The sequence below is a fragment of the Solanum dulcamara genome, chromosome 8 (assembly GCF_947179165.1).
Source record: "Solanum dulcamara chromosome 8, daSolDulc1.2, whole genome shotgun sequence".
Classification (NCBI taxonomy): Eukaryota; Viridiplantae; Streptophyta; class Magnoliopsida; order Solanales; family Solanaceae; genus Solanum; species Solanum dulcamara.
This window is the reverse complement of record NC_077244.1, coordinates 11,268,107-11,279,398: the sequence shown is the minus strand read 5'-3', so window position 1 is coordinate 11,279,398 and position 11,292 is coordinate 11,268,107. Positions and strand designations below refer to the sequence as shown.

Here is an 11,292-nt window from a genome sequence, read left to right as displayed (position 1 = left end):
GGTATTACGATCCATATAAGGTCCTACAGACTATAGACCCAACCGTATAAAGGCCACTAGAAAATGGAAAAAGGAAGAGGGTTCTATGTATCCCCATACGGACTATGAAAGGAACCACAACCCATAAAGGGGTCCCGTGTGTTACGACCCAATTTTTCAGGTCATGATGGCGCCTACTATGACCCACCAGTAGAAAAGCAGACCCATATCATGAAACTATAAGTAATAGGATGTCAGGGTAGAAGACCAACAATTCAATCCAAAATGGTAAAGCAGTAATAGGAGCATACGTGAATGGGCGAAAGCAACTAAATATACACAACCAAAAAGGATCCCTCCCAAAACCTGAAATTCACATGTACAGAGCTACTAGTAAAAAGGGCACAAGTCCCAAAAGTGAACCATAGAAACAAAGTTGTCTCAAAAACCAAAAGACAGGTAAAATGTATATACAGAGGGAAACAGGTAAATCCAAGATGCAATGTGCTCATCCTCGCCTCTAATCACGACCATAATTGGCTCAAATCAATATCGGTAGCTAGTACTTGATCCTGCATCACGAAAACAGATCCTGAGTATAGTATGAGTACCAAAACAACAGGTACCCAGTAGGCATTATAGGTCGACTGAGCGAGATAAGCAAAAGTAAACTGAAATATGGGTAAAAGACCACAACCAAAGATAGGGCAATAAGTAAATGTAGGTAAGTACACGAGCGTACTAACAAAGAAAGAGAAAGAATCTAACTAAATCCATCGAGCTCCCATAAACCCGACTGGTACGCTCGAGCACAAATAAAGAGTAATGACCTGCAAAGACTCCCATAAGTATGACAGATGCAAGAATAGCTGAAGGAAAATAAACGGAGCCAAAAGGATTCCAATAATATCACTATTTCCCAAACTTAAACTAAACCATTCCCAAACTCTAATACCTCAACCCAAGGCTAAGAGTAGATGAAGACATTGGACCGAAGATTCATCAGGGAATCAAGAATTTAACCACATATAAGATGGACCACGGACTTCAATTGGGTAACTATAGCTAATGAGTTGACACGAGTAAGCTAGAACATGAACCTTAATTGGAAAACTGTAGCCAAAGGTCGAACACGGTTAAGCTAGACCACGGACTTCAACCGGGTAAATGTAGCTTGGAAGCCTAAACATAAGTAAGCTAGACCACGGACTTTGATCGGATAACTGTAGCTAAGAAGCCTAACACAAGTAAGTTGTACCACGAACTTTAACCTGGTAACTATAGCTAAGGGATCGGACCGAATTAAAATTAGCAACCAGCCGTACGTCACGGGGAGTACCCCCAAACCGAGTGTCATCAATGCACCACTCCAGCCTGAACCAAATATAACCCAAAAAGTCAAGAAGACTCCCAAAATCAAGAAAAAAGTGATACAAGACCGATAGGAGAATAGGGCATTATAGAGGTAAGGCCACAAGCTGAGTTACTACCTAGAAAAAGCTAAGACTATCAGACTCAAGGCTGTTATATCAGTCTACATGGAGCTAGTCGTCCGAAATAATGTCGGAGTAGTTCTAAGGCCCAACGGTACCAAACTCGCATAAGTCTAAGGCAATCACTAGTCTAAGCCTAGAATAAGGCCCAAAATGCTTCCAAACATATAACCGCAGGCACAACATTCACCACAAGGCATGGATGATCAACATTAACAAGAGTCATGCTTACACAGCCCACCAAGTTTCCAAAAATAACACCTAGGGAATGGATTCTAGGAATTTAGCATGCTCAACACTCAAAGCCCTCCAAACTCATACAATTCAACATACAATTGCCTAAACATACTCAGTCTAATGAGGGGAAAATCATAGCCTATCTATAGGCCGACTACGCTCCAACTCACGAAATTAGAGTTTTTCCCTTCCAAGTGGCCTTTGCATGCTTCCACACTATCAACAATAGAATCACGATGTTAATACGATTGTTATGACACTAAAATTATCGAATTTGAAGATGGGCCAATTTAGGGTCTAAAATGGGAAATATAGGACCCGCATCTAGAATTGACCCCAAAATAGCTTCTAAATAGCACCTCGAGCTCCCAAATCAATTTGATAAATAGTACGGGGTTGGGAAACAACGCAGAATGAGCATGCAATGAAAATTCTCAAAATCTGGACTAAAAGATGACAATGGTAGCTACCTGATCAAAATATTCTAAAAAAATAAAACTCTTCCAATCCAAACCAATTACACCATGACATTCCTTGCAAAAAAAACCACAATCTAGCCTCAAAAATCACCAAAAATGAAGTTCATATGATCAAGAGACAATCTCCACAAATTCAACAAAATAACACTTTAAAAATAACCAAATCAGTAGCTAATTACTAAATCTTACCTCACACGAAGCTTTCCCTCAAGTTTCCAAGCTTACCACTCGATTCCCCACGAAATTCTCTTTAATTTGTACCTTTGAATCGCCTAAATTGAGCTTGTGATGAGGGAGATATCGACGTTGGAAATTTGGAAGTGAAGCTGAAAATTCAAACTTGGTCTTTTATTAAAAGACCAAGATTTGGCCTTCACGAAGGCGGCCACAGTGCTTCGCGAACGTGGAGGCCAAGAAAATTGGCCTTCTTGAACGCGACCAGAGGCCTACGAACGCGGAGGCAAAAGACTTAAGCCTCCGCGAATACGAAAAGCAACTTCCCTTGGCCGCGTTTGCAGAAAACAAATCACTCTGCACCAGATATCAGCTAGAAAGCTAAGTTTTCTCAAGCTCAAATATTCATATGGGTTGCTTGAAATTCGTTCGGAATTCCGTGCTTGCAAATGAGATATTCTACCCCATCAAATTCGATATTTTAGACTCAATGGCTTAGTCAAAATTTCCATATGAGGTCCATTCGACTAAAAGTGGGTCCCACACCCAAGGACCATTTTGAGCCTATTTCCACAATGGGCCTCGAAATTAGACTGAAAGCCTTGGGAAGCTAATGAAGGGTTGTTCTAGACCAAACTTGACATTTTGAAACTAACCGCGCTATCAGAATTTTTATCCAAATGCATTTTTCAAGAATGTTTACCAAAGTCAACTATAGGATAAATTTCAAAGGCAAAAGCGCCAAATGGTCCTAAACTCGTGTCGATTTCCTAGGTACTCATGCCGACCATGCTACTAGCCTAATTTGGTAATTTTGGAGCTGATGGAACCATCAGAATTCCATTCTAAGGTCATTTTCTTGAAGTTATGACCAAAGTCAACTTTTCAAGTTATAAAAGCTCCAAACAGGGAAACAAGCCTGAAACCTAAATGAACAACCACACGATCGAACAGTCAGTGTCAGCAAGTCATAAATGACTTGGGGTCACTAAAGGAACGCTCTAAATGATGGAATGAATTTTTTCATTTAAAAATGACCTAGAGGGTTATTACATCGTGAAAGTAAGATGGAGAGTTGGAAAGCTAGGTGGGGTTCACGACAGGGTCTACGACCCATAAAAGCCACCATGACCCGTAGACCCTATCGTGGAGAGGGGACTTTAGTTTTTTCCTAAGGGTGTTTTCACAAGGGACCTTTTATAGCCCGTCAAGTTCTGTGTGATCTGTAAACCCATCTGTATAAGTCCCCCTCTCCTATCCTTTGATCTTTTTCATTTATACAGACACCTATACAGTCCATAGTAGTTTATATGGACCATATAAGTGGCCCGCGAAGTGTCCCCGCCAGATTTTAAATTAGGAGTATTGGGTTTTTTTCCATTTATTTAACTCCTATACTTGGTCGTTGTTTAGCTTTATTAAAGGACTATAACTGATTCCCAACCCTCCAAGACCCTCATTCTCCCAACTTATAATTTATTCCCTCAAAGTTTCTCTCACATTCTTCTCCGAGGCAAGAACTAGGGTTCAAGTCTTTAAGCTTCCATTGAAGGAATTAATCCAAGCTTTTACTCTAGATATGTGGGAATTCACCAATAGATTCCTTTCATCCATTGGGTCCTAAAAGAACTCAAATATCTAAATTTAAATTACCCAATTTTATGAGGGTTTTATGTCAATTATTCATGGGTATTTCTCAATTAATTTCAATTAATGTTATTCTTCAATATTATGCATGAATTTACTATGATACACAATTTTAAATTGATTTCACATGGACCCATGCATTATGCTATATTTTTTAATTAGGAACTATGAATTTATGATCATGAACTTATGAAGGTTTTTATGAATGATTTTTGAAAAGTTATGAACTATGTTTTCAAGTATGTTTCAAGTATCAATTGTGAAAGATTTTCTCACAATATGAAGGAATCATGATTTAGATGCTTAGAAAGATAAGTGTCTATATGAATTATGGTATGATCATGATTTTCAAGGAGTTATTCTTATGGTATAATTTTATGATGTAGATTGGTTTTGAATATTGCCTTTTCTAATGATATGAATGATAAAATATTTACTTATTCTGTTGGGATTAACTTAGCACCGAGAGGACTTTGATATATAGTGGATCCACATATAGAACATGCTATCATTATGATATATAGTCTACCTTGGCAAGTAGCCTTTCTCTTCTCAATGGGGGTGTTACATCGAATTCCATGTTATAGCTCACATGATCTTAAATATCAGTTAAGGTTAATATCCCACAAAATATTATGTTCTTCTTATAAGCTCTTTATGATGTTTTTATGATGCATTGACCTCATTAAATGTTTTCAAGTTTTACTTCATACTTTTCAAGATATTTGGTCATGCATCACATGTTTATATTGATTATGTCCATTTATTCATGTTCATGCATATTTCTCACATACTTAGTACATTTCATGTACTAATGCATACTTTTACCTATATTGTCTAAAAATATAGGGTCCGACGCTCATCCTCCCACTCGTGGCTAGTTGATGTTTTGTCTACTTATCTTGTTTAGTGAGTCCTCATGTTTCAAGGGCGTAACCACTATGAATGTTCTTCATCTTTTAGACTATTTCTTTATTTATATTTTGTTGAGCTAGGAACTTGACCTATGCCTCGGCTAAAGTAGTAGAGGCATGTCTAGATGGTTATGAGTATGAAGTTCCCATTTAAAGGGAGATTATGTTTTTATTCTTTTCTATTGAGACATCTACTTTGAGACTTCTTTCCGCATTTATGATTTTTTTTATAAGTCTTATTTACCTTATGTATGCTATGTATGCTAAGAGGCTTAGCTGGGGTCCTTCATAATTCTAATCATTGTATCACATTTAGGACCTAACTTGGGTCGTGACGTATAGTGATGACTCATGATTGGTTCACGTGCGTGCAATTGGGATTCCATCGTGTGATTTTGGAGTTAGATTTAGTACTAACACAAAAGTGATATGGAAAGGATGTGTGCTCAAACTTGAAAATACTCCACACTTCGAAGAGATTGACTAAGGTTATGGTTCAACGATTCATCTTGAGTAAATTTGTAAGATAAGGGTGAACATGGTGATCATTTACATTTCAAACTTAGTGTCTAAACATACATAACAACATAACTTCACATACTCATGGCTTAGAAACTACTAAATAAAAAATTATAAACACTAGTCCACTAAAACCTCATATTAATAATAGTAGATCTTACTCTTACAGTCTATCTAATTACAATACATTAACATACCCTTCTTTCCCTCATCACTACTACTTATCCATCCATACGTCTAAACTATATTCATAGATCTATAAGCATCAATTGATTTCTTTTCAAAATCACAAAGTAAAGTCTAGATCTATCAATCCTTAACCACTTTATACTTTCACTAGTGACCTACATCATAATCTCCCTTCCTATTTCAACCATAATCTAAGCCATCTTAACCAATAACTTATTTTCTACCTTGTACCATGAGATCTACATCAACTTACTACCCCTTAATTAAAACCTGAAGATATATCACCTCAATTCTAACTTAATGGATACATAACCTCTCTCTCTATATATATATAAATATGCTATACTTTGCTAATTAATTATCTCCACCTTCTGGCTACTACAATTCTAGATTCATATTTCTAATTTGGGTCATTCTACTAATAAATCATAACATCCCAAATCACACTATTTTATGGGTGCAAATACTATCCAAGAATTTGGAAACGTTCTTTCTCCTTTCATGGATATTCTATGTAATGAAGGATTATAGAGAAATCTAAATGCATGTCATATTTTCGCTAAACAACACAATTCACATAAATAAGTACATAAGATTTTGAATTGAAGGGCTAAAACACATTAATAGGCTCCTCTCAAGATATTTGTGATATTTATGAAATGCTAATAGTTCTGTCTAAGAGTACCTTATAGGTAGGAATAAAGTTTTACTACTTCTATCACCTCAAATATGAGGAATAGTTAAAAGAATTGGAGCAACGCACGAATCTGCATATGTTTCTTAGGGAATAGGTCTGTTGCACGACCGAGAGTATTAAAGAACAGAGAATATTCCTAAACATCCCATAGCCTTTCCCTTATAAGTGTGGCGCGCTTCACACCCATAAAAATGGCCCTACTAGATGCGAATTTTCAGACATCCTAGGACACTTGAACCTAGTACTTTGATACCAAGTTTGTCACGGTCCTAGTCTACACCCTAACTAAGATAGGGTAATTGAAACCATGAGTGGTCCCAAGCTAACCCTTGTCATAACACATCAAAGCATATCATAAGAAAACTAAGTGGAAGTTGAAACATATAGATAAAAGGTCTTATTAAAAAGATAACATATCCATGGAGACTAAAAACTAATGTCTGAAAAAGCCTCTAACATCTAAATTAAAAGAAATAACTTTGCTGGGACATGGCCCCTGGCTATCATAACTTAGTAAAGAACTAAATTAAACTACTCCATGAAGTTTTCGAATAAAGAGAACTCACCAACTGCTGACTGGGAATTGCTACAATCTAACTAGCCACAAGTCTGAGAATGAGCGTTGGAATCTACATCATAAAAGGATACAGCGCAGAGAAATTATATGCATCACTACGTGAAATGTATTGAGTATGTAAGGGAATACTAACATAATCATATTAAATAACATATGGAAGAACAGTGAAACAAGATTTCTAAAATCATAATCATAATAAAGGAACTGAAAGAAACAGTTGGAGTACATGCATAAATATTAGTTTTAAAAAATAAAACTTCTTTCAAAAGCATATACATCAAGGTGAGTCTAAATCAGTAGTCTTGCTTGATATTCATAAAATAGCATACTTAAAATGAGTCATATAAAGATAAGAACATATCATAAAAAGATGCGTAAAATGGGGAGTTTCTTATAAATTGCATACACCATGTGAGCTCATGATGTCCAACAGCTAACCTAGTTGGGAGGGGTTCCCTATACCTTGCCAGGTATAGAACCATATCATATCTATGTGGATCCACTAGTTTGTGTCTCTTAGGGACATATGGAGTTGTCCAACAAAAGGGTATACTCAAGTCCTACGGTTGCACGTAGTTAAGGTACTTAAGGATTGCTACTTAAGGTCCATGGACGCTAAATGAAAACATTCATCCTAAAGCTCACTCGGTGATAAATAGTCCTCACAAAATACACAAATACATATTAATGTTCATAGGTATAAAAATTGTCTATATATCTAAATCATATGTGAGACTAAACTCAAATGTCATATCTTGAATCATAAGTGAGACTAAGCTCAAAAATCTTGCCTTAAAATAACCCGTATTGAGGTTGTAAACCATATCATGCTTGCTTTCATGGTTAAAAGTCATAAATGCATAAGAGAGAATAGAAATCATGCTAAACCAGTGCAATAAGGTTTTTAAAACAAAAGTGAAACAATAAAAGTAGGGATATATGAAGAAAGATCATAATTTCATACAAAGCCCTAACTTTTTCTCCTAATAATCTTGTAGAATTCTTGAGAATCAAAATACATTAGGCATGAGAATGAAAGGATACTCTCATTTAAACTTTACATACCTGGTAGGAAAAGACTGACTTGAGAACTTGAACTGAGGCTTAAAGGTAAAGAACCCTAGCTTCTTCCTTGAGAGAACTTATAAAGTGTGAATTTGATTTGTCTGAGGATTGGGCGTGAATGAGGAGGTTATTAGGCTAAAAGATAGACTTATAGAAGTTAGTTGAGGGTAAAAGGTCAAAAATACACTTGTAGAAAGTAAGAATACCACAAAAATCAAATAAAATGACCTTTTAATGAATTCCGTCGGCCAAATCGGCGATCTGGAGGTCTCCTCACCGAAGCATTCAGCGAGTGGCAGAAAGGGTGCTTTAGATCGCCAAAATGTTCAGAGTTTGAAGGTTTTCAAATCAATTCAGCGATGTAATTCGGCGAGTGGCCGAACCATTCGGTGTGTCGCCAAATTGGTAGGTGAGCTCGCCGAATTGTCCAGTCCGGATATGCTCCAGTAAAACAACCATAACATTCTAGTCCGAATCCCAAATATGCAAACTTTGTGGCGTTGGAAAAAAAACTCATATACCTTTAATTTGATAGGTAATGTACCACGTAACACTTTATATTCTGAGAGATATGGTAGAAAAAATCTCAATTTCAATTGAAAGAAGAAGGTTGTTTGAAGTTGACCTTTATATGAACTCATGCGAAAACTTAGCCGATAGAAATGCTTTGAACTTGGCTTGGCGTTTGAGGCTCCTTATGACCCTAAACCATATCCAATACACTTCAAATACTTAAAAATGACCTTAACATATATGTACAACTTAGAAGTAATTGGGTTCGGACCTATATACATACGGAGGATGGTTCGGACCTTTGCTTAGAAGTTGCGGGGCTTACAATCCATAATCAATAACGTATCAGCTTTAGGTGCGATAATAAATATGAGGACTGCCATTGTTATATCTCCACCATCAAATTTGTGTTGCTTATTCCTCTTCTAAAAAAACATCAGCTTTTCATTATTGAGGTGCGAAAAAAGATATGGAAACCATTATTAATATTGCATCTTCACCACAAATTTTGTACTGCTTATCCATATTCTCTTAAACACTTGCTTGAGGTGCACTAAAAGATATGGCAACTTCTAATATTGCATCTCCACCATCAACTTTGTGGTTCTTATCCGTTTTCTCAAAAACATCAACATTTGATTCTTGAGGTGTGATAAAAGATATGGGAAGATCCATTAATAATTCATCTTCATCATCAGCAACTTTGTGTTACTTATTCATATTTTCAGATTTGTTTTGTTGAAGATGAACTAGATTAAGAATTTTATTTCGATTTAAATAAATATAAAGTTGGATTTAAACTATTAGTTTATATCTTTTCACTTTATATAAAATGTCAATAAGTTATACAACTTGATGTAAAATAAAATAACACTTGTGGATATTATTATTTTCATTATTTTGAATTTAGCCCCAAAATGAAAAAAGAATAATGCATAGCAGAATTGTGCTATGCTTGTGCACAGAGTGTGCAAATACAAGGTAAAATGTAAGCGATTGGATTGGAATCAATCTTCGCTATATAATTTATAAATTTTATCACAGTAGTCTAAGAAGCATTTAATTCATTAGAGATTTTTTCGTCCTCACAAGTATAGCCTATAACATCTAGAATTTTGGCGTCTTAGACTTGTAAAATAATAGAGTTTTTTGCTTTTAATAATATATGATGATGATATGATTTATACCCCTTAATTTCTAAAAGTAGCAAAATCATCTAATTTGACTAGCATACCTCAAATATATAATCAAATCTATTTTAAAAGAGTTGTTTCAAAACATATAGTCACATAATGTTACATATTAGATTTCATAAACGAGTTATTGCTTTCTATTATAAATATTTTTTTACCTTAATTGAAATTTTTGAAGTTGAAATTGAAGATTGAATTGAGTTTGGTTATGTTTTTTTCTAAATAAGATTTGGTTGTTTTAATATGTCTTTCTTAAAAACATGAAATATAATTTAAATTGAGTCATTTTAAAATAAAAAAAATTAGAGTGAATTTTGAAAAACATATATATATAGTAAAAATGAAAAAATGGAAAGTGAAAACATGATTAGGTGTTTTTCAAGTTGTATTTGAAATTTTCATGTTCAAACGTTGATTTTCAAATAAAGTAAAATAATTTTTCAAAAAAACAAAGGTGAAAATATTTCATGGCCAAACGAGTTCTATGGATAAACTCATTTTGGTGTTAATTTATTATTTTGACCTTGGGTCTCGGATTGACTTATAAAGTGATTTTTGAGCCCGGAATAGAAGTATAGTAATGTGGGTGTCTACGAATTTGTATTAACATATAAATTATATATTTGACCAAATTGAAATCGTGCGAAGGCATTGCAAATGAGCAAGTCCATAATTTGATCGTTTGAGTCCAATTAAAGCAAGTTCAAACTTTCTCTTGACTTTTTATGAAGTGTTAGAATTATTAATAAGGGATTATGTGTAATGGAGTCTCATATAAATAAGATATTGAACATTTATGCGAGTATCATAGATTAGTAGATATTTACTTTTGAAGACTTCGTGATTACATGTTGAATTGTGACTTATATTGTGTTGGAAGCATAGTGAACCAAAATAATATTTTTATTATACAAGAAGTGATCTTTTTAGGAAGAATATAAATAAGCAAGATTTCGATCAAGCACGTATCGAAGGAGCAAAGGAGGAGATAGCAATAGCAGGAGCAGGAGCAGCAGAAAGCGAACGAAAGTGAGCTTGTTGTCGAATCAGCGCACTAGGAATCAAATCAAAATATTAGTGGACCAAAATAATATTAGTCAAAAATGGTGGCACTAAAGTTGATGAAGAAGTAGCAAATTTAGAATCAAATTGCATAAAGTTTAGTCAAAAATGGTGCCACTAAAGTTGATGAAGAAGTAGCAAATTTAGAATCAAATTGCATAAAGTTTAGTCAAAAATGGCGCCACTAAAGTTGATGAAGAAGTAGCAAATTTGAAATCAAATTACATAAAGTTTAGTCAACAATGGCGACTAAAGTGAAGAAGCAAAATCTAATTTGAAAACAAATTTCATAAAGCTTCTACATGACGGTGGAACCTTCTTCATATTCATATGACAGTCTATGTTAGCTACAAATATATGTACTCATATATGCTTGATATGTTGTAAGAAGTAGTGCATTAGAAAAGAAAAAATAGAGAGTAAAGCTCTTATGAAAAAGTGAAGTGACGAAGCACTTATTGTAAGAAAGTTGTGAGAGTTTTTATTTTGTGTGTGTAATATTTTTCTCCTTGTATAATAAAATATTATTTTGGTCCACTACGCTTCCAACAAAT

General features: G+C 34.8%; 1 long non-coding RNA gene across 1 annotated transcript; it reads right to left on the bottom strand.

Annotated features, from left to right (window-relative positions):
* Positions 1-402: 402 nt before the first annotated feature.
* Positions 403-8,061, bottom strand: LOC129899113 (uncharacterized). The gene is made up of 3 exons (XR_008769476.1): positions 7,971-8,061; positions 6,895-6,957; positions 403-551 (listed from the first exon to the last, which is right to left on the bottom strand). It is a non-coding gene; the product is annotated as an uncharacterized LOC129899113 (long non-coding RNA).
* Positions 8,062-11,292: the final 3,231 nt, after the last annotated feature.